General features: G+C 33.9%; 1 non-coding gene across 1 annotated transcript; it reads left to right on the top strand.

Annotated features, from left to right (window-relative positions):
- The first annotated feature begins 13,144 nt into the window (after window positions 1-13,144).
- On the top strand, window positions 13,145-13,251 carry LOC116118023. Its single transcript, XR_004126076.1, has one exon. It is a non-coding gene; the product is annotated as a small nucleolar RNA R71 (small nucleolar RNA).
- The last annotated feature ends 8,539 nt before the right edge of the window (window positions 13,252-21,790 follow it).

Raw genomic sequence — 21,790 nt, 5'->3', positions numbered from 1 at the left:
ACAAAAAATGTAATAGCCGCTTTTTACTCAAATACTCATAAAACATGTACATAATAAAATACATATAAAATACATATAAAGTAGGCTCTTCGCCGCGGCGAAGAACATTCCGTCGCCCCGGCGAAACACGACAGAACCTACTTGTGGGTGCAGCACCTCATCGCCGCGGCGAAGATTGGATTTCCAAAATTCACCAAATCTCAACCAAAACCATGACAAACACTTAACCAATACAACATACCAACTCAATTGAAACTGAATCAATGAACTTTTAAGTAATACAGCAAATCTAAAGTACGTACCTCAAGCAGGGCGTTACACTCACTGATTCAGTTTCAATTGGAAACTAGCATCATTGTATCATTGTATTTTGTCTCAATGGGGATACAATGATGCTAGTTTCCAAATGGACAAAGATGATTATCGATCACAATCAGGGTTTGTATTTTGTCTCAATGGGGGTGCAGTGAGCTAGAAGAGCTCCAAGCAAAGCATTGTAGCGGACTCTACAATGGAGGCTGAGTATATTGCATTGTCAGATGCGGCCAAGGAGGTTGTCTGGATTAAGAAGTTTGTTACTGAACTTGGTGTGGTTCTTACGATTGTTGATCCTATAGACATCTATTGTGACAACAATGGACCAATTGCTCAAGCCAAGGAACCACGGTCTCATCAAAAGTCCAGACACATGCTCAGACGATTCCATCTCATCAGAGAGATGGTTTAGAGGAAAGATGTACATATCAGTAAAGGGCATACGGACGACAATCTCACAGATCTACTAACAAAGCCTCTGTCGCAGCAGAAGCATGAAAGGCACTTGAGATCATTTGGTATTAAATACATGAATGATTGGCTATAGTGTAAGTGAGAGATTGTTAGAGTAGATGCCCTAGAACCAATCAATTATTGTAGAATTGACTCTTTATAATAATGTTCATTGATCAATAAACGGCATTTTATACTATATCGCGTAAATCATCATTGTATGTATAGATATATGTCCTTAGAATGGTAGAACCATGACGAGGGTATCAAGTGTTTCAAATCTTGATAGTGAGAACCCTATGAACACATATGGTGGCCATTCTAGAAACATCTGTAGCCCCAGTATTATTCTGAAGTAAGGGCACAAATAACACGGTAAGGCTATCATAGTGTTTAACGACCTTGTCGAAAGGCAGTGACTGATCTCACTTGTCAAGGTTGTTTGGTAACAACCTGGTGCAATACATGGGTGCTTGCTGTAGGCAAGTTCATTGGACTGACTCACCAAAGGATTCCATATGGATGGTAACCCCAGTGTTTATGGAACAAATCCTCTAACGAATGGTGGTGCATGTGATCCTTAGACTTGAGATCACCAAAGTGCCTTGTGCACCGATTGGTGTAGTTTGACACTAGCCTAACGCAATTATATTCAGAGTTGTCAATACGGTGGTGATTGGCTACATCAAGGAGTGTATAAAGACTATGGTGGATAAACAGAGGATTCATCACTCCCGGGTACGAGAGAAGTTATCTCACGGTGCAATTCAGTAAATGGCAATGACACTAAAACTGTGGCCACAGTGGGATTGAGTTGTTGCTCTATCTAGTTTATAATACAGGTCATTGGTCCAGTAACTGAATACACAATATCGAGGGTAACCGAAGGTTGACACTACTTCTATGCCTCGATCTCGTCAAGATAACGGATGATGAAAGAATCGAATTGTACGATAACCATATCGTTGACAGGTAGCTACATTATTGAATCTGAATCTATCGGGTGGTCATGATGCCTTGCTAGAGGTCAATCTTGGTTTGTGTAAAGCCAGACGATTAATTGGTGTTAAACGTGATACCATACACTGACGGTATGATGAGGAGCCTATGGGTCACACACATAGAAGATAATTTAAGAGCCAGGAAGAAAGAATGGTGTTTTCATCTTTTTAGGCGAAAATGTATTTTGGTAATTTCACAATGCAATTAAATTTGCTAAGGTCGTAGCCTTTATTTAATTTATTAGAAAAATTAAATAAGTGAGATTACGTTTAAATATGTGTTCGCATATATTTAAATAAATTATCATTATTGTCAAATGTTAATGTATTAAATATATATATTAATTGATTTTAATTGAGATAATGATAAACTAAAATTAAAATATCCAAATGGGAGTGTTTGGAAACAAGGGGTGTTTGGGTTAGAGCCCAAGCCCATTCCATAAGGGAATAGGGCAATTAAACTTGACTATAAAAGAATAAGTTTACTTAAAAGTTTGTGAGAGATATTATTCATTCATTCTTTTCATTGAAAAGAGAAAAACTACAGCCCCTTTGTTAACTCTCCCACGCCAGATTTTGGTTTAGCTAAGAATCAAAGTTTTTCTTTGATTTTTCTTCTTTGTTCTTAAGGCTAAAGAGTATCTAGCAAATCCCTCTTTAGTTCCTTGCGATTATCTTCGTGTGGACTACATCGGTTCGATTCTACACTTGGGTCGGTAGCAAATACGTTTAGAGACAACTTAGAGGAGCCTCCAAACATGCGTATGATTTCTCAAACCTTGAACTGATTTTTCTGCAGATTTAATATATATTGTATAAACTGTAAGTTTGTACCCGGATCTTGGTTCTAAGGAACGATCCACGTTGATTATGTTAATTTTGTTTTCCGCTGCGTAACTGGGTCGTTTCCTAACACAACACATCAGCACTTCTAATAGCAACTATTCAACACCATGTGGCCTCCAATACTACAAGTTTTGCCACAATCAACATCAATACTTCATTTTCTTCAATTAAAACATAACAACTCATAAAAAATTAATGGCAATAACTTCATGTATAATAAATTCAGGGCAATAAATAACATTAATGAGTTCAACTACACTTGCCATCATTTAATTACATGCCTTAAAACCTTAATTTAAGGTTTCATTAAAATCTACAAACCCTAGCATAATCCCTAAAGTCATGGGAGGTTCTTCCTTACCTTTTTAAAGAATTCCCCCACCAAATCCTTTGCCTTTATCTTCTTTTACACCTTAATTCTACATATATAACATTATATCTCAACATCTACCTCAAATCTTCAAATCACATCAAAACTAGGATTTTTAATCCTTACCTTAAACCCTTCAAATTGAAGATCCAAGGCTCCTATCTTGTTCTCCTTGAAAAATTATGCAATACTCCTTTAAAACTTAGAGAGAGAAAGCTTGTTTCATGGAAGATTTGAGAGAAAATGGAAGAAAGGTTGAAGAAATGATATCTCCCTAGGCTTGAACGAATTTCCTCTCATTTATAGGTAAATATTTCGTTAATTTTCCAAAATTATGCTATTGGCCCAATTATTTTAATTGTATAACTCATAAGTCCTTAATTCTTTATAAAAGGGCATTTTGGTCATTTGGTATAAAAGGGCACTTTGGTCATTTGGCACTAAACATTTTCATTACTTAATTAATGCCATTAAATGCAATTAAGCCTACTCATCCTTGACTTTTGCAATGCTTATCCATAGGCAAAATGACTATTTTGCCCCTAATACCCTTTTATGGATAATTGATTCATACCGTTCCAAATGAATTGACTATTTTGCCCTTTGTTAGATTTTATGCTTTTTAAAATAAAATTAACATCTAAATGACTATTTTGAGTTGGGAACATACCTTTGACATCTTGGGTATTACATTAAACAAATAAGGGTCATCCCAAAAATAGTGCTTCACCATGGATAAAAATTTCTTCTTTTCCTGAAACGTTAGATTAGGTTTTATGTAATACCCACATTCATACATATGCTTTTTAAACAAATAGGGATTATTTTATAGTCATAGTGAATATATTTTACTAGTTTTATAAAGTAATTCTATAAAAGTTTCAATAAGGGCAAAATGGTCATTTCACACAGAATCACGTGTTCAAGTGAATATTGAGTATGATAAATATAATGTACTAAGTGTGCTAGCCATGAGAATAGAGTGGTAGAAAGGTTATGGACAATAAGTAATAGAAAGAAATTAAATAATAAGGGTAAAATGGTCTTTTCACTCACAACTAGATGAAAAAGTGGGGAGTGAAAATGACCAAGAACATGTGTTAGATCTATTGAAAGTGAGGGTATATCAGTAAATGCACGTATGACATAATTGGAATTATCATAAAAGTGCAACGGCAAAATGGAAATATACATATTTATTTAGTTATAAGGTTTCAATAAACTAAACCCTAGCCATTCTATCCCTTGTACATGCCACCCCTCATCCAATTTCTCTCAAACTTCTTTACCAAATTTCAAAGAGGATTCATAGGAATTGGCTTAAATTTTTGTAGATTTTCAATCCGAAAGCATCCAAATGTCCAAGAGAAAGAGAATTTTAGCAAAGGGAGGTTATATCATTAGTGTTGCACAAATTCAAGGTAAGTAAACCCAATTTTAGTTTTGATTTGAGCAATAATTGTGTAGATTGATTCTTGTATGTTTGTATGTGATTGTATGGTGGGAATTATGGGTTGTTTTGATGTGTAAATTTTAAGCCATGAGAAGTAGTGCTTGAGTATGTGGTGATTTGGATGAAATATGGAAGAATTAGTGATGAAATTTTAAAGTGTTGAAAATATTTGAAACCGGCCAGATTTAAAGCTAAAGTTAGGGAGTTTTTACTCCAATTTTGGTGGATTTGGAGAGATGTGGAAGTGTGGCCAACTAAGTATTTGCATGTGCATATGAATTGTTTGACGAAAATCCAAAGAGAAATGCATGCATGAGTTGGTTCAATCCTATAGAAGAAATTATTAGAGAAAGGAAAGAATTTGAGTAGAAAGGTTATGTTAGGCTTAACCAAGTGTAAATTTTAGTATTCAAGAGTGCATTTTGTTATGCCAAAATTTAGAATATCACTTGGCCATGTTAGTTCAATGAGATAAATGGCTCTTAGTGCATGGTTCAAGTTACTTGAACCTTTAGTATTTCTTGAACAGCGCATTATATTTTAGTTATTGAATTAGAACTTGTGAAACTTATGGCCTTGGGAAAGTGTTAGAAAGGAATTGTATGTTAAATTGTTACTTTGATATGGCATTGTTAATAGCAAAGAATGGTAGATTATGTCATGACATATCAATATGCCATAATAAATTCTCAAAGTTTGTGTACTTGAATTTAGAAAGATCATCCAAATAATGGCTTGGCCAAAGGAGTATATTGTTGTCTCTTGTTTTGAGATTAATTATAAACAACATGTAATAAGTGATTTTATTGTATAAAGAATAGAAATGCTTTCCCAAGTAAAGATATCAAAAGAAACATCAAAGAAATAGAAGTTTGGTTTATATATTAAATACATGACCATTTTAGAAATTGATCAGTATGAGTATAGTTTTCATGCCTTGTTATTTATTACAAGTTATAGACTTGTGCTATAAGATCTTGAGAATAGGTTGTATTGGCCAAAAGTTTAGTTAAGAATGTTAGAAAGAAACTAGAATTTAGCCAAAGTATATATGTTGTGCCATATGTTAGATTGAATCTACAATGATTAATATGGCAATATAGATTAATGTATAGAATGTAGCCAAAAGAAGAGAAGAAAGAAGGGCATGTACAACAATTGAAGTTGATGGTCATGTAAGAGAATGAAAATTTATGGCATTAAGATTTGTATTTAGAAAGTTGTACAAGGCATGTTTTTTACATTAGAAAAATATTAGAGAGTTGTTTAATAACACGGTTATGTGACATATAAGTTTGAGAAAAACTAGTAGTATAATTGGGCAAGTTAGTAGACTTAATACCTAAGTTGTGGCATAGATTTTTATAGAAGAAATCAGATTGCCCAAAATGTAGAATTCATTCCCTAGTTGAATTGTGCCGTTTTAATATCTCACTAACAGAATTATAGAAGAGTAAAATTTGTGAGAGCTAATGTACTTGTGTACGTGTACATTTTACATAGCATGATAGAATTGAAGAATTACAGAATTATGTAGAAATTATAGAATCTCGTACGTACACACGATGCATAGAATTCAGAAATAAAGAATAAAATAGAAAATGTTTAATTTAAGTGTGTTAGTAGAATAGAACTTTGGGCTTTTCAAAAAAGTATAGAAATAAAAGCCTTAGAATTAATAGAATACATGCCAGAGTCAGACATGTATTTTGGGATCATGCATAGACAGCATATAAATGCATGACATAGCATATATTTCAGAAATTTTATAATTATTGGAAATGTCTAGCTAGTTATTTTGCAGATTTACAGAGCATGTTTTCAGAGGGCTGTTGCGATGGGGAACCTATGAGCATTCGCTGCATTAGCTAGTGGTGACAGAGATGCAGAAATTTCCCACATGCACGCCGCCATCAGTGAGCGGCCTCAGAATAGAATAACAGAATTTGTACAGTCCGTTAGAAGTGAATGTGGTTGAGGACTGTACCCAGAAAGAATTTCAGAATACACTCACACGGCCAGGGTTCCAAATCCATGCCTCAGCTTAGTCCGATCGACAAACTAGAATAGAAAGCAGAAAGAATTTCATAAAGAAAGAAAAATAGAATAAGAAACAAAAAACATAAAGAGTTCAAAAAGAAAGAAAAATAGAATAAGAAACAAAAAACATAAAGAGTTCAAAAAGAAAGAAAAATAGAATAAGAAACAGAAAAAAAAAAAGAAAAATAGAATAAGAATAGAAAACAGAAGGAATTTCGAAAAGAAAAGAAAAGAATTTTCAGAAAGAATACAAACATGATCATTTGCATATGCATCAGACATTTCATGTGTATTGCATCTTATGCATTTATGCATAGATTAAACATTTTATTTATTATTGCGTGTCTGACTAGCCAAGAAAAGAAAATAGAAGCCCATGAGAATAAAGAAGAAAAGAAAATAGAAACCCATGAGAATAGAGAAGAAAAGAAAATAGAAGCCTACGAGAATAGAAAAGAAATTAGAGATATACAAGAAAAGAACAGAAATTAAATACATGCTAGAAAAGAACAGAAATTAGAAACATGACAAATAGCAAGAAAACTTAGTGATTTGTTGAGTAGAGAAAGAAACAGAAAGTTATAAAGTTATAATCTAGCAGAGAAGAGAAATAAAATGATAAAGAATAGCATAGCCCTAGAAGGATTTAGAAAGATTTGAGAAAAATAGAAGACTGCTAAGTAGTACGCCTGAGAATAAGGAGAGAAAGCAAGCAAAAATTTAGTTGCTGTATTGTGAAAATAGGGACAACTGAGTAAGAGCATAATTAGATTTGGTTTACTTACTGAGCATTTATAGCTCACCCCGTTGCTTTCCTTATTTTTGCAGGTATTAGATTGTAGTGGTCAGGAGACGTCAAGCTGGTGAGAGGATTGCACACACTGTCTCAGTGAAGAAATTTAATGTGGATTTATATATGTGAGAAATAATCTTTGTGTAATAGTATGTTATAACTGGATTAAGGATAAAAAAATTAGACGAACACCCTTTTTAAACTAGCAATTCTCTAGATTCTCTCTATAGGATATTCAGTGAATACTTGCCAAGTGAGACATTACATTTTAAAATATCACATGCAAGGTAATTCACTATATCTTTATACCAAGGTTCTTTTCCACGTATAGAAAAAAGTTGTTCATCCGGAAAAGTCTCATTAAGAGAATAATCCCCTTCTTGATTATGATCTTCGTGGCTTGTTATATCCACTAGTCGCGACAAATGATTAGCCATTACATTCTCATTTCCCTTCTTGTCCTTGATAATCAAATCAAATTCTTGCAGCAATAGAATCCATCTAATCAACCTAGGCTTAGCATTCTTTTTAGACATCAAATATCTCAAAGCAGCATGGTCAGAATAAACAATCACTTTAGACCCAATCAAATAAGAACAAAACTTTTCTAAAGCAAAAACAACAGCCAAAAACTCTTTTTCAGTGGTGGAATAGTTAATCTGAGCATCATTTAAAGTCTGACTTGCATAATGAATAACGTGATACAGTTTTTCAACACATTATCCTAAAACCGCTCCTAAAGCATAATCGAAAGCATCGCACATTAATTCAAAGGGGAGAGACCAATCGGGTGACATAAGAATAGGAGCAGAGGTGAGTTTTTCTTTCAAAGTATTAAAAGCAATAAGGCACTCATCACAGAATTCGAATGTTGTTTCTTTAGCTAATAGGTTACATAAAGGCCTACTAATTTTTGAAAAATCCTTAATAAAATGCCTATAGAGACCTACATGACCAAGAAAACTACACACACCTTTCATAGATGTAGGTGGCAGCAATTTAGCTATCACATCTATCTTTGCCTTATCTACTTCAATCCCTTTACTAGAAACTACATGTCCTAAAACAATGCCTTGTTTAACCATGAAATGACTATTCTCCCAACTCAAAGTCAAATTTGTCTTTACACATCTTTTCAACACTAAAGTTAATTTACTAAGGCAATCATCAAACAAAGTTCCAAAAACATAAAAATCATCCATAAATACCTCATTAAAATTCTCAATTGTATCTGAAAAGATGGACATCATGCACCTTTGGAATGTGGCAGGAGCGTTGCTTAATCCAAATGGCATCCTCTTGTATGCAAAAGTTCTGAACGGACAAGTAAATGTCATTTTCTCTTGATCTTCAGGTGCGGTAAGAATCTGGTTGTAACTTGAAAAACCATCAAGAAAACAATAGTAAGTATGACCAACCAATCGTTAAAGCATTTGATCAATAAAAGGAAGAGGAAAATGATCGTTCTTTGTTGCAGAATTCAACTTCCTATAATCGATACAAACTCTCCAACCCGTTGTCATCTTCATTGGTACTAATTCATTATCAGAATTTCTTACCATTGTAATACCTGACTTCTTAGGTACCACATGGACTTGACTCATCCACGTACTATAAAAAATTGGATAAATTATCCCAGCATCAAGGAGTTCAAGATTTCAGCTTTAACCACTTCTTTCAAATTCGGGTTTAATCTTCTTTGACTTTCCCTAGAATTTTTGCTTCCTCCTCTAATAGAATCCTATGCATGTACATAGTAGGGCTAATTCCATTAATATCAGCTATGGTCCATCCTATGGCTGCTTTATACTCACTCAACACTCTAAGTAGTTTTTCCTCTTCCTCTAAAGTGAGGTCTGACGCTATAATCACTAGAAGGGTTTGACTATCTCCTAAGTACACATATTTCAATATAAGTGGTAATGGTTTGAGCTCTAACTTAGGTGGGGAGTTAGTGGACGAAACCATATTAACATCTACTTGTTCTATTGCTATCCCCAACTCTTTATCAATCATCTCAACAACTTCACGATTCAGTAGCTCAACATACTTCTCAGCTTCTTGGTCAAGGAACTCTTCATCCTCTACTATCAAGGCGAACTCCAATTTATCTTTCGTCTCATTCTGCATAAAACTAGAGAAAATAATAGGATCTAAGGAGCCAACAAGAAAACAATCGTTAGTATTTGCAAGACAAGATAAAGATTTGAAAACAGAAAATTCAATAGTTTGATCTAAAACCGTCATCCATTCTACACATCAATAATCGTCTTCGTGGTGGCCATGAAAGGACGTCCAAGCAAAATTAGCAATTCATTGTCACGATTTGATGTCATCTCCATATCTAAAATCACAAAATCAACAGGGACAATTAGTGTATCAATTTGAACTAAAATGTCCTCAACGATACCTCTATGATACTTGATAGAACGATCTGACAATTATAGAGTCATTGTCACAAGCTTTAGTTCTCCCAGTCCCAAGTGTTGATCAATCGAATAGGGCATGAGATTGATGCTTGCATCTAAAACCAACATTGCCTTTTCCACACCAACCATGATATTGATAATAAAACTTCCAGGATCCTTCATCTTGGGCGACAGTTTGCATTGAAGCACTGCGCTTACTATCATAGAAATCATCACTTTTTCATTCGGCTCATATCTACACTTCCATGTATTCAAGTCTTTGAAGAACTTTGCATAGGCAGGCATGTTCCTAATCACATCAAGCAAAGGCAAGTTAACATTCACTTTGGACAAAATATCAAAAATGTCAGAGAAGGACTTATCCCATTTGCTTTTATTTAATCGACCCGGAAATGGCACATATGGAACATAAGGTTTCGGTGGAGCAACAGTATGTAACGCCCACATCAAGGTACGTAACTTTATTTATGCCCTAATACCCTTAGTTGAATTCTGTTAAAGTTATCCTAGACAAGTGTTAAGGAAATTCTTTAAAATGTTATTAGGGGTAAAATGGTCTTTTCACTCATAATTAGTTGAAAAAGTGGGGAGTGAAAAGAAATAGAATAACATGGAGAAGTTAATAAAAATGAGGGCCTTCTTGTAATTGACTAAGGGACATAGATGGAATTTTTAGAAAGTGCAAGGGTAAAATGGGAAACTATGTATCTTATTATGTAGTAATAAGGATTCAAGAAGAGAAACCCTAGCCACTCTACCCATAGTTCACGCCACCTTCACCCTAAATTCTCTCAAATTTCCTCACTCAATTTTCAAGGAAATTCATAGGATTTTAGTTCAATTTTGATAGATTTTCAATCTTAAGCATCCAAAGGTAAGATTCTTGCACCAAGATGTGAGATTAAATTTTGAAGTTTTGAATTCTTATGGTTTTATATGCTTAGGGTTTAAGAGGAAGGGGAATTCTACCAAAGAGAGATTATAGTGTTGGAATTGCTCAAATTCAAGGTAAGTAAATCCAACTTTAGCTTTGATTGGATAAATACTTGTGTAGAGAAATTTTTATATGTTGTATGTGTGTTTGGATGATGAGAATTATGGACTGAAAATTGAGGTTGTTTGATATGTGAATTTCATGGCCATGACAAGTAATATATTATATGTGATGAGAAGTAATTTATTATATGTGATGAGAATTGATTTATTAGTATGTGATGAGAATTGATTTATTAGTATGTGATGAGAGGTGATGTATTTGTATGTGTTGAGCTGATGGGATTTTGGATGAAAAATGAAAGAATGGATGTAGAAAGGTTGAGGATGAATTTCGGCTAGGTTGATTGTTGGCTTTAGGGAGTTGTTTGCTCCAATTTTGGTGACTTGAGAAATATGTGGAAGTGTAACCAATTTAGGGATTGTATGTGCATGTAAAGTGTTTGATGAAATGTCAAAGAAAGTGCATATATATGAGTATGTTAGATTATTACTTTGTTATGGAAATGTTGATGGTAGAGAATACTGGTTCCATAATGATATCTTTATATGCCATAATGCATTCTTACATTCTTACATTTGCATTTAGAAAGAATAGGAAAGAATGAGCATATTTACATACACATATACATGTATGAGAACATTAAAGAATAAAGAGAAAGAAAGAAAAGAAATAAATTATAGAATCATCCTCTAAAGAATATAATTAAAGAATACTTCAAAACTGAAATTTTACTAAAAGAAGTATAAAAGGATAAGAAAAGAGAAGGTTGTTGCGATGGGGAGCCCGTGAGTGACCGAGAAGAAGAATAGCCCCGCATGCACGCCGCCTTTTGTGAGCGGCCTAAGAATAAGAAAGAATAATTTGTACAGTCTGTAAGAAGTGCATGTGGATGAGGACTATACCTAAGAAAGAATTTAAGAATACACTCACACGGCCAAGGTTCCAAATCCATGCCTCAACCGAGTCCGATCGGCAAAGAAAGAAAGAATAAAAAAGAATAAAAAAGAAAGAAAGAATAGAAAAGCAAGAAAGAATAAAAAAGCAAGAAAAACAGAAAACAAAGAATAGAAATAGAAAAGAAAGAAGAGAAACAGAAAAAAGAAAGAAATGCAAAAAAAAAAAAAAAAAAAAAAAAAAATCAGAAAAAAAGAAAAGAAAATGCATTGCATAGAAAAAAGTTTATGCATTTGTGCATATGCATCATGCCATTTCTACTATCCTGAGTTAGTTTCCTTATTTGTGCTTACATATCGGTAAGTGAGAAACTAGAATCTTTGAAAGAGCAGAGAAGAGTTGAGAAGTTTGGTGTAAGGAAGGAAAATCCAGGATCTGAGTAATGGAGAAAGAATAGAAGTATTGTGGGTTTACTTACTAAGCAATTAGTTCTCACTCCGTTGATTTCACTGTTTTTGCAGGTAGTAGATTAGATGCGGTCGGATGGGACGTCAAGTAGCGGAGGAGAAAGGCAACATTGTCGGACTGTATTTTTGAGTTTATTTTTGTGACTTATTACTTGATATAGAGATTTGTATATAAAGAAAAAATAGTTATGGGCCCTCTATTTCATACTTATATATATAATTTCTATAATATGTTTAGTGAGTTTTTCTTATATTTTTCCAAAGAACTACTAGCTAGAAAGAATATTACACAGTAGAGCTAATATCTTCAATCTGAACGGGTGCACTTGGTTGCTTCTCCTTGGCTTTATCATTCCCTACATTATCAACCAATTTCTCATTAGTTTTAGAATTAATTTCTTTAGTGATTACCTTACAACTTCTCAAAGTTGTGATTGCTTTTGCTTGCTCAGGTTGGCTTGGTAATTTCCTAGGAACATGTCCTTGAACCACTTCTACTATTTGCCCTATTTGGACTTCCAACTTCCTTATGGGTGCCTCTTGCTACTGAAATCTCTACCCAAAATTCTGGTTGTTCTTCTGAGAGACTTGAATAAAGCTCACTTGTTGATTATTACTCCAAGAAAGGTTAGAATGATTCCTCCAACCTAGATTGTAAGTATTGGAAAATGGGTTGTTGGGCCTTTGATTGTAGGAATTCATCGCACCTGCTTGCTCTACATACTCTGGAAAACTCTCACTAGAAGGACAAATGTTAGTTGTATGCCCACTATTACCACAAGTAGAACATACCTCTAAAGAGTTAATTTGTCGTTGTCCCATCAGCATATTGCACATAGTCTTCCTTTGTTTAGTCAGCTCTGAAACCTGCATTGTTAGCTCAGTGTTATTGTTCACTTCATAAGTTCCCTTGGATCTTCCTCTAACACTTTTCTGCTACGAGTTTGCTCCAAGCATCTCATATAGCTTGTATGTCTCTTGTGCAGTCTTCTCTCCTATAGCGCCACCTGCAGCATTATCAACTATGGCTTGGCAAGCCTATGTCAGTCCATCATAGAAAAATTGGTTAAGCAATTCTAAAGGATATCTTTATGTAGACATTGAACCAACAATAATTTAAAACGCTTCCAAGCCTCATGGAATGACTCACCTTCTATCTGAGTAAAGGTGGCAATCTTACCTCGCAGTTCGGCAGTCTTAGCATGAGAGTAGAATTTACCAATAAATCTGTTGTAAACTGCATCCCACATGGTAAGTGAAGCCGGGGTCAAGGTCATGAACCATCTCTTTGCTGCATCGTTCAATGTGTAAGGAAAGCAATGTATCCGCAACTGATCCTCTGTCAAACTCTGTAAAGGAAAAGTTTGAACAGTAGAATAAAAATCACGAATAAAGGTAAGCGGATCCTCTGTGGCCATGCCATGGAGTGACAATAACATCTGAAAGTGAATGTTCTTCAGTTCGTAATTCCTTACTACCTCATTCAGCACTATGCAAGATGGCGACTTTCCTATAGTAGGATGTGCATACTCCTTCATAGGTCGAGGTAATTCTGCCATTATCTTTGGCTCTGAACATGAATCTGACAACTCTGAATCTGATGAATTTTCAAGAAGTTCTAGTTCCTTCCTCTGTCTACCAATCAAATCCACTTGATCGATGTAAGGTATCCGCAACTGATCCTCTGTCAAACTCTGTAAAGGAAAAGTTTGAACAGTAGAATAAAAATCACGAATAAAGGTAAGCGGATCCTCTGTGGCTATGCCATGGAATGACAATAACATCTGAAAGTGAATGTTCTTCAGTTCTTAATTCCTTTCTTCCTCATTCAGCACTATGCAAGATGGCAACGTTCCTATGGTAGGATGTGCATACTCCTTCATAGGTCGAGGTAATTCTGCCATTATCTTTGGCTCTGAACATGAATCTGACAACTCTGAATCTGATGAATTTTCAAGAAGTTCTGGTTCCTTCCTCTGTCTACCAATCAAATCCACTTGATTGACGTAAGGAACTAATTTTTTTATCCAGTGATCGATGACCTTGCATTCAAAAACTAACACACCAAAGAAGAAAAAGAAAAGGAAGTAACCCAAATAAAAATAATAAAAATTAAATAATACAAAAAAATAATATCAATAATTAAAGCACACGTTATCAAGAAAATTAAATAACTTAAACAAATCCCCGGCAACGGCTTCAAAAACTTGATGAACAAATTCTAATTCCTCGCAAGTGCACGAATCACTCTCGTAGTCTAGTGTGCAAGAGCAAGGATCGATCTTATAGAGATTTGTAAGCAATTTACTAATCCTAATACCTATGCTTCAATTATAACTAATAACTAGAATTAATAATAAAGAATTATGAAAAATCACTTTAGAAGCAACAATTGAATAAAACTAAAATTAAACAACTGTTAAAATTATCTAAAACCCAATTGACCAAAATCTAGGGCTCCAATTTCACCATAATTATCTAGCTCTATGTCAAACATCTCTCTATTGTTTATCAATTCAGTTGCTAGGGTTCGCATTCACTAAGTCAAGGTATTACCGTAAGGCGTTCAGGATTAACCTAGTATTTTAACACAAGACTAGCTAGGGCATATAGTCTAACCTATGAATTAAAAACCCATTAAACACAAGAATACTCAAAATCAAGAACAAAGGCGCATCTGTCAGGGCGTATGCACAGACACTAATTATTCAAGAAATCATGAACCAACTAATATTCTATCAGGGTGTATGCACAAAATACTAATCATTCATTCAATAATCTCAACACAATCAACATACTAATTCACACTAAGTGTCGTCACACAATAATGAAAATTAAAGGCAAAATAAATACATGAATAAATCCAGATTTCCATTGAATTGATAACAATAAATATATATATTTAAACATAGAGCCAATCAATTATTGTAGAACTGACTCTGTGTAATAATGTTCATTAATCAATAAAAAGCATTTTATTCTATATTGTGTAAACCATATTGATATGTATTGATATATGTCTTTAGGATGGTAGAACCGTAACGAGGGTATCAAGTGTTTCAAATCTTGATAGTGAGAACCCTATAATCACATATGGTGGTCATTCTAGAAATGTCTGTAGCCCTATTATTATTCTAACCAAGGACACAGATAGTACGGTAAGGCTATCATAGTGTTGAACGGCCCTGTCGAAAGGCAGTGACTAATCTCACTTGTTAAGTTTGTTTATCAACAACCTAGTGCAACACATAGGTGTTTGCTATAGGCAAGTTCACTAGACTAACCCACTAGAGGATTCCATATAGATAGTATATAATGACTCTTGCTAGCTAGTATACTTGGAAAATATAATACATTAAAAACACATAAACATATTAGTAAAAGATAATGGGCCCGAAAATTTCTTTACTTTATATATAAAATTCTTTACATTAATAAACGTTGTATGTACATAAGCTCAAAAAAAAAAAAACAGAGACAGTGCTACCATTTCCCTCCGCCTCTCGACGTCCATCCGACCGCTTCTCACCTATTTCCTGCAAAAACAAAGAAATCAACAGAGTGAGCGCTAATTGCTCAGTAAGTAAATCCGCTAAACTAGCCTTTTCTCTTCGTTGCTTACATTCTAATTTCTTTCCTTACATTAGTCTATTCTTATCTCTTTGTTCTTTCTTTCTTTCTAATTTCTCCATATTTCTTCTCTCTTTCTTTCATTCTAAATTCTCAATACTTCTTCTTTCTTTCTAAATTCTCACTACTCATGGTAATAGGCATAATGCCATGCATAAGTGTGATGCACATGTATAAATGCAAGAAGTGCACATTTTCTTTTCTGTTTTCTATTCTTTCTCTTCTTTCTTTTCTTCTCTTATGCTTTCTTTCTTCTTATTCTTTCTTCTTATTCTTTCTTATTCTTGTTCTTGTTCTTATTCTTTCTTATTCTTTGCCGATCGGACTTGGTTGAGGCATGGATTCAGAACCCTAGCCGTGTGAGTGTATTCTTCTTTCTTGGGTACATCCCTCATCCACATGCACTCTTACGGGCTATACCAATTCTTCTTCTTATTCTTAGGCTGCTCACTGAAGGTGGCATGCATGTGGGAAAATTCTTCTTGTCACTCACGGGTTCCCCATCTCAACAACCTATTATTTTCTTCTTTTAGAGCATTCTTTAATAACTTTTCTTTCTTTCTGTTTATTCTTTAAGTTCTAGTACATGTGTATATGCATGTATATAGATGGCTCATGCTCATTATTCTTTCTAAATGCAAATGTTTAAATGCAAAGATGCCATGTAGCATAAAAATAAGTTTCTCTCTACCATCTACTAACTCATGTCAAGGCTTAAATGAATAAAACTCATGCATACACTTCTCTTGGACATTTCATCAAACATATTGCATGCATAATCAAACTCTAATTTGGCTACAATTTTATCTCTTTCTCAAGCCACCAATATTTGGAGTAAAACTCCATTAAACAATTACTAAACCTGTCCAAAACAGTACACTCCCAAAAATTCAACTTAACTCTTTCTAACTTCATCCAAAATTCAATGAATCATCAAACAACCAACACCACTTCTCATGGCTAAATTCTACTCATCAATAATCATCAAAATCATCAATAATTCATCAATTTCATCAACAATTCTCAAAATCATAAGCATATACACATACGTAAAATCTCTACACACTTGATTTCTCAAATCATAACTTGGGTTGGATTTACTTACCTTATGCTTGAGTAGTTCCACAAAGCTCTCTATCTTTGTTGGACTTGTTCTTTCTCTAAAACCCTAAGCATAAACTCTATAAGAATTCCATACTAACACAAATTAATCTCATATTTATAGTAAGAATCCTTACCTTTTGATGCTTATGATCAAATCCTTATAAAAATCCAACCAAAAGCCCTCAATTTCCTTAAAAAAATTGGATGAAGAGATGAGAGAAATGGAGACTGGAAGTGGTATATGGGATGTAGAGAATGAGAGGGTTTGCAAGACTAAACCCTTAATAGCTCATATAAATAAGTATTCTTTCCCATTTTGCCCTTCCACTTTCTTGGAAATTTCATCCTTGCCCTTTAATTCTTTACAATCACACCCCCATCTCCAATGCATTCTCCATGAAATTTTCTTACATTTCACTCCTCACTTTTCCTACTAATTAGGGGTAGAATGGTCACTTTACCCCTGTGGAAAATTCCTCCAGAAACTTCTCAAGAAATTCAGCCAGCTCTTCACCTCGGCGAAGTCTGAAATTTCTGACACAAATTTGGGCAAAAAGTTCATTACCGCGGCGACAAAATTCCTTTGCCGCAGCGAAGTTTGCAAATGTCGATTTTTCAATCTTTCTCCTTGAAATAAGCAAAACTAATGGCATAAAAGCATAAATAAGTTACGTACCTCAATGTGGGCGTTACATAGTAACCCTAGTGTCTATGGAACAAATCCTCTAACAAATGGTGGTACATGTGATCCTTAGACTTGAGATCACCGAAGTGTCTTGTGCACCTATTGGTGTAGTTTGACACTAGCCTAACGTAGTTCTATTTAGAGCTATCAATACGGTAGTGATTGACTACATCGAGGAGTGTATCAAGACTATGGTGGATCGACAAATGATTCATCACTCCTGGGTACAGAAGAAGTTATCTCACTGTGCAATTCAGTAAATGACAATGACACTAAATATGTGGTCATAGTGGGATTGAGTTGTTGCCCAATCAATTTATTATTCCAGTCAATCGTCCAGTAACTGAATACAAACACATCGAGAGTAACTGAGGTTGAAACTATTTCGATATCTCAGTCTCGATGAGATAACAAATGATGAAAGGATTTGATTGCATGGTAACCATATCATTGATAGGTAGCTATTTTGCTGAATCTGAATCTATCGGGTGGCCATATGCCTTGCTAGAGGTCAATCTTGGTCTGTGTGTAATGAGATGATTAATTAGTTTTAATTGCGATACTACTCACTGCCGATATGATGAGGAGCCTACAAGTCACACACTTAAAAGATAATTTAAGAATTAGTTTGTGCAAGGGCTATTTTCGTCTTTTAGGATAATTTTAGTAATCTCACAGTGTAATTAAATTTGCTGAGGTTGTTACCTATATTTAATTTAATATTAAAATTAAATTAGTGAGATTATATTTAAATATATATGCGCATATATTGTAACGCCCACATTGAGGTACGTAACTTAACTTATGTCCTTATACCCTTAGTTGATTTTTTGTTAAAGTTATTTTGAGAAAATGTGAAGAAAATGCCTTAAAATTTCATTAGGGGTAAAATGGTCTTTTCACTCAAAATTAGTTGAAATTGTAGGGAGTGAAAAAAGATAGAATTTCATGGAGAATGCAATAAAAATGGGGGCATTATGGTAATTGACTAAAGGACATAGATGGAATTTTAAAGAAAGTGCAAGGGCAAAATGGGAAACTATATATAATATTATGTTATATCAAGGATTGAAGAGTGAAACCCTAGCCACATGTAACGTCCAGCATGGGGGTACATGATTTAATTTATGTTTTTATAGCCTTTAGTTAATTTTTGTTAAAGTGATTTTAAGAGAATATAAAGAAAATGTCTTAAACTTGCATTAAGGGTAAAATGGTATTTTCACTCAAAATTAGTTGAAAAAGTGGGAGTGAAAGAGATAGAATTTCAAGAGAATGCATTAAAAATGAGGGCCTTATGGTAATTGACTAAGGGACATAGATGGAATTTTCAAGAAAGAGTAAGGGCAAAATAGGAAAGTGTATTTATAAACTAAACTGTTAAGGGTTTGAAACCCTTATTTTCTTCATTCCACCGCCACACTCCTCCCCCATTTTCTCTCAAATTTTCATTCAATCCTCCAAGGATTTTAAGGGCTTTTGAGTGGTTTTTTATAGGGTTTTGATTTTAGGCTTCAAGAGGTAAGGATTCTTGCTCTTTATCTATATTTTATTTGTGTAAAAGTTGAGTTCTTATGGAGTTTATGCTTAGGGTTAAGAGAAGATTTGAATCCAACAAGAGTAGAGAGCTTAGTAGAGACTACTCAAGCATAAGGTAAGTAAATTCCACTCAAAATCCAACTCAAGTTAAAGTTTAAGAAAATCAAGTGAGTAGAGATTTCTTTTAATAATGCATATGTTATGATTATTGAGAAATTGAGATGAGATGGATGATTAGTTATGCTTGTTGTTGGATATACTTGAATATGAGGAGTGTATGTGATGGTTTGATGATGGGTTGAAATTGGAAGAATTGGAGAAACTTTTGGGAGTGTTTTTGCCGTGTAGGTATGGTGATGTTACAAGAGAGTTTTTCTCTCAATTTGGATGGTTTAAGAAACAAATAGAATGATAATTACATTAGGGTTTGTTTATGCACAAGTATTGTTTGATGAAATGCCTAAGAGAAGTATGAGTTGAGTAGAAACCTTAATTTTATGCAACATTGCATATGTGCATTTCATAAGTGCATTTAAGTAAGAAATTTTAAGCATGAGCCATCCATATGCATATAATTGTGTATGTGTAGAAACTTAAGAAAGAATAAAGAATAAAGAATAAAGAATAAAGAATAAAGAATAAAGAATAAAGAAAGAAGAAAGAAAGAATAAAACATTCTAAGAATAAAGAGAAAGAAAGAATAAGCATTAAAGAATTAAAGAAAGAAAAAGTGTTAAAGAAGAGAAAAGAATAGGTTGGTGTGATGGGGAACCGTGAGTGTTAAGAAGAAATTCCCACATACACGTCACCTTAATTGAGTGGCATAAGAAGAAGAAGAATTGTACGACCCGTAAGAGTGTATGTGGATGAGGGTTGTACCAAGAAGAATTCCTACATGCACGTCACCTTAATTGAGTGGCCTAAGAAGAAAGAAGAATTTGTATGGTCCGTAAGAGTGCATGTAGATGAGGACTGTACTCACTCACATGGCCAAGGTTCTGAATCCATACATCAACCGAGTCCGATCAGCAAAGAATAAGAAAAGAAAGAATAAGAAAAGAAAAGAAAAGAAAAGAAATAGAAAGAAGAAATAAAATGCATTTTTATGCATTATTGCATATGCATTTCATTTATGCATATTCCCATGAATTTTATTATGGTTAGAAAGAATAGAAAGAGTAAGAAAGAAAGAAAGAAAGAAAGAAAGAAACAGAGAGAATTAGAAAGAAAGAAAAGAACAGTGAGAATTAGAAACAGAGAAAGAAAGAAGAAGAGAATTAAGTAAGGAAAGAATCAAAGAAGAAGAAAAGTTAAGGGATTTACTTACTAAGCATTTTTATGCTCACCCCGTTGTTTTTCCATGTTTTTGCAGGAAATAGGTGAGCAACGGTCGAAAGGACGTCGACAAGCGGAGAGAATTGGCATTACTGTCCACCGTTGCTAAGTTTTTGTACTTGTTATTTTGATATATGTAAAGAATTATATTTTGTATGTTAAGAAAAATTTGGGCCCAACTATTTTCATATGCTAATTATGTATGTTTTCATAGTATATGTTATAAAATATACTATTAGAAAGAAGTCATTACACCACTCTTCATCCATTTTCATGCCACCTTCACCTTCATATTCTCTCAATTTCTTCAACTCTTCTTCAAGGGAAATTCATAGATTTTGGGTACTTTTGAGTGGATTTTCAATCCCAAGCATCCTTAGGTAAGATCCTTGCACCAAGAAGTGAGTTTTAATTTTGAAAGTGTTGAATTTTGATGATTTGTGTTCATAGGATTTAAGAGAAATGGAGTTGGTTCAAAGAAGATTTTTAAAGTGTTGGATTGCTCACATATAAGGTAAGTAAATCCTACCCTAAGTATGATTTAAATAATATTGTGTAGAGAATTTCTTTTATGCATATATATGTTTTATATGAAGAATTGTTGATGGATTTGGTGTTGAATGATGATTATAACTTATCCGTGAGAAGTTGTGTTAGTGTATTTGATGTTTGATGAATGTTTGGATGAAGTTTGGAAGAATTGGAGTGGAAATTTTGGAGTGTATATTTTGGACAGGTTTGGCGTTAAATATGGAGGGTTTTATTCCCAATTTTTGGTGGCCTAGAAAAGAGATAGAAGTGTAGCCAAATTAGAGTTGCTTTGTGCACATAAGTTGTTTGATGAAATGTCATAGAGAAGTGTTTTTATGAGTATGATTATGTGTTATATTGAGATGAGTTTGTAGATGGTAGAGAATGACATGTTTGCATTCCATATTGCATTATTGCATTTAAACATGTGAATTTAGGAAGAAATATAAGCATGAAACCATCTACATGCATATAAACTCATAAGAGCATGAAAAAGCACTAAAGAATATTAAAGAGTAAATAGAAAGAAATGTGAAGATTAAAGAAGTTCAAAATTGAATTTTATTTAAAGAAGTGTAAAATATAAAAAGAAGAAAAGGTTGTTGCGATGGGGAACCCGTGAGTGACAAGAAGAATTTTCCCCACATGCACGCCGCCTTTAGTGAGCGGCCTAAGAATAAGAAAGAAGAATTGGTATAGTCCGTAAGAGTGCATGTGGATGAGGGATGTACCCAAGAAAGAAGAATACACTCACACGGCTAAGGTTCCAAATTCATGCCTCAACCGAGTTCGATCGGCAAAAGAATAAGAAAGAATAAGAAAGAAAAGAAAGAAAAGAAAAGAAAGAAAGAAAGAAAAGAAAGATTAGAAAAGAAAAGAAAGAAAGAAAGAAAAGAAAGATTAGA

This window comes from Pistacia vera, unplaced genomic scaffold (assembly GCF_008641045.1).
Source record: "Pistacia vera cultivar Batoury unplaced genomic scaffold, PisVer_v2 Contig829, whole genome shotgun sequence".
Lineage (NCBI taxonomy): Eukaryota > Viridiplantae > Streptophyta > Magnoliopsida > Sapindales > Anacardiaceae > Pistacia > Pistacia vera.
This window is presented reverse-complemented; position numbering and strand designations above follow the sequence as displayed.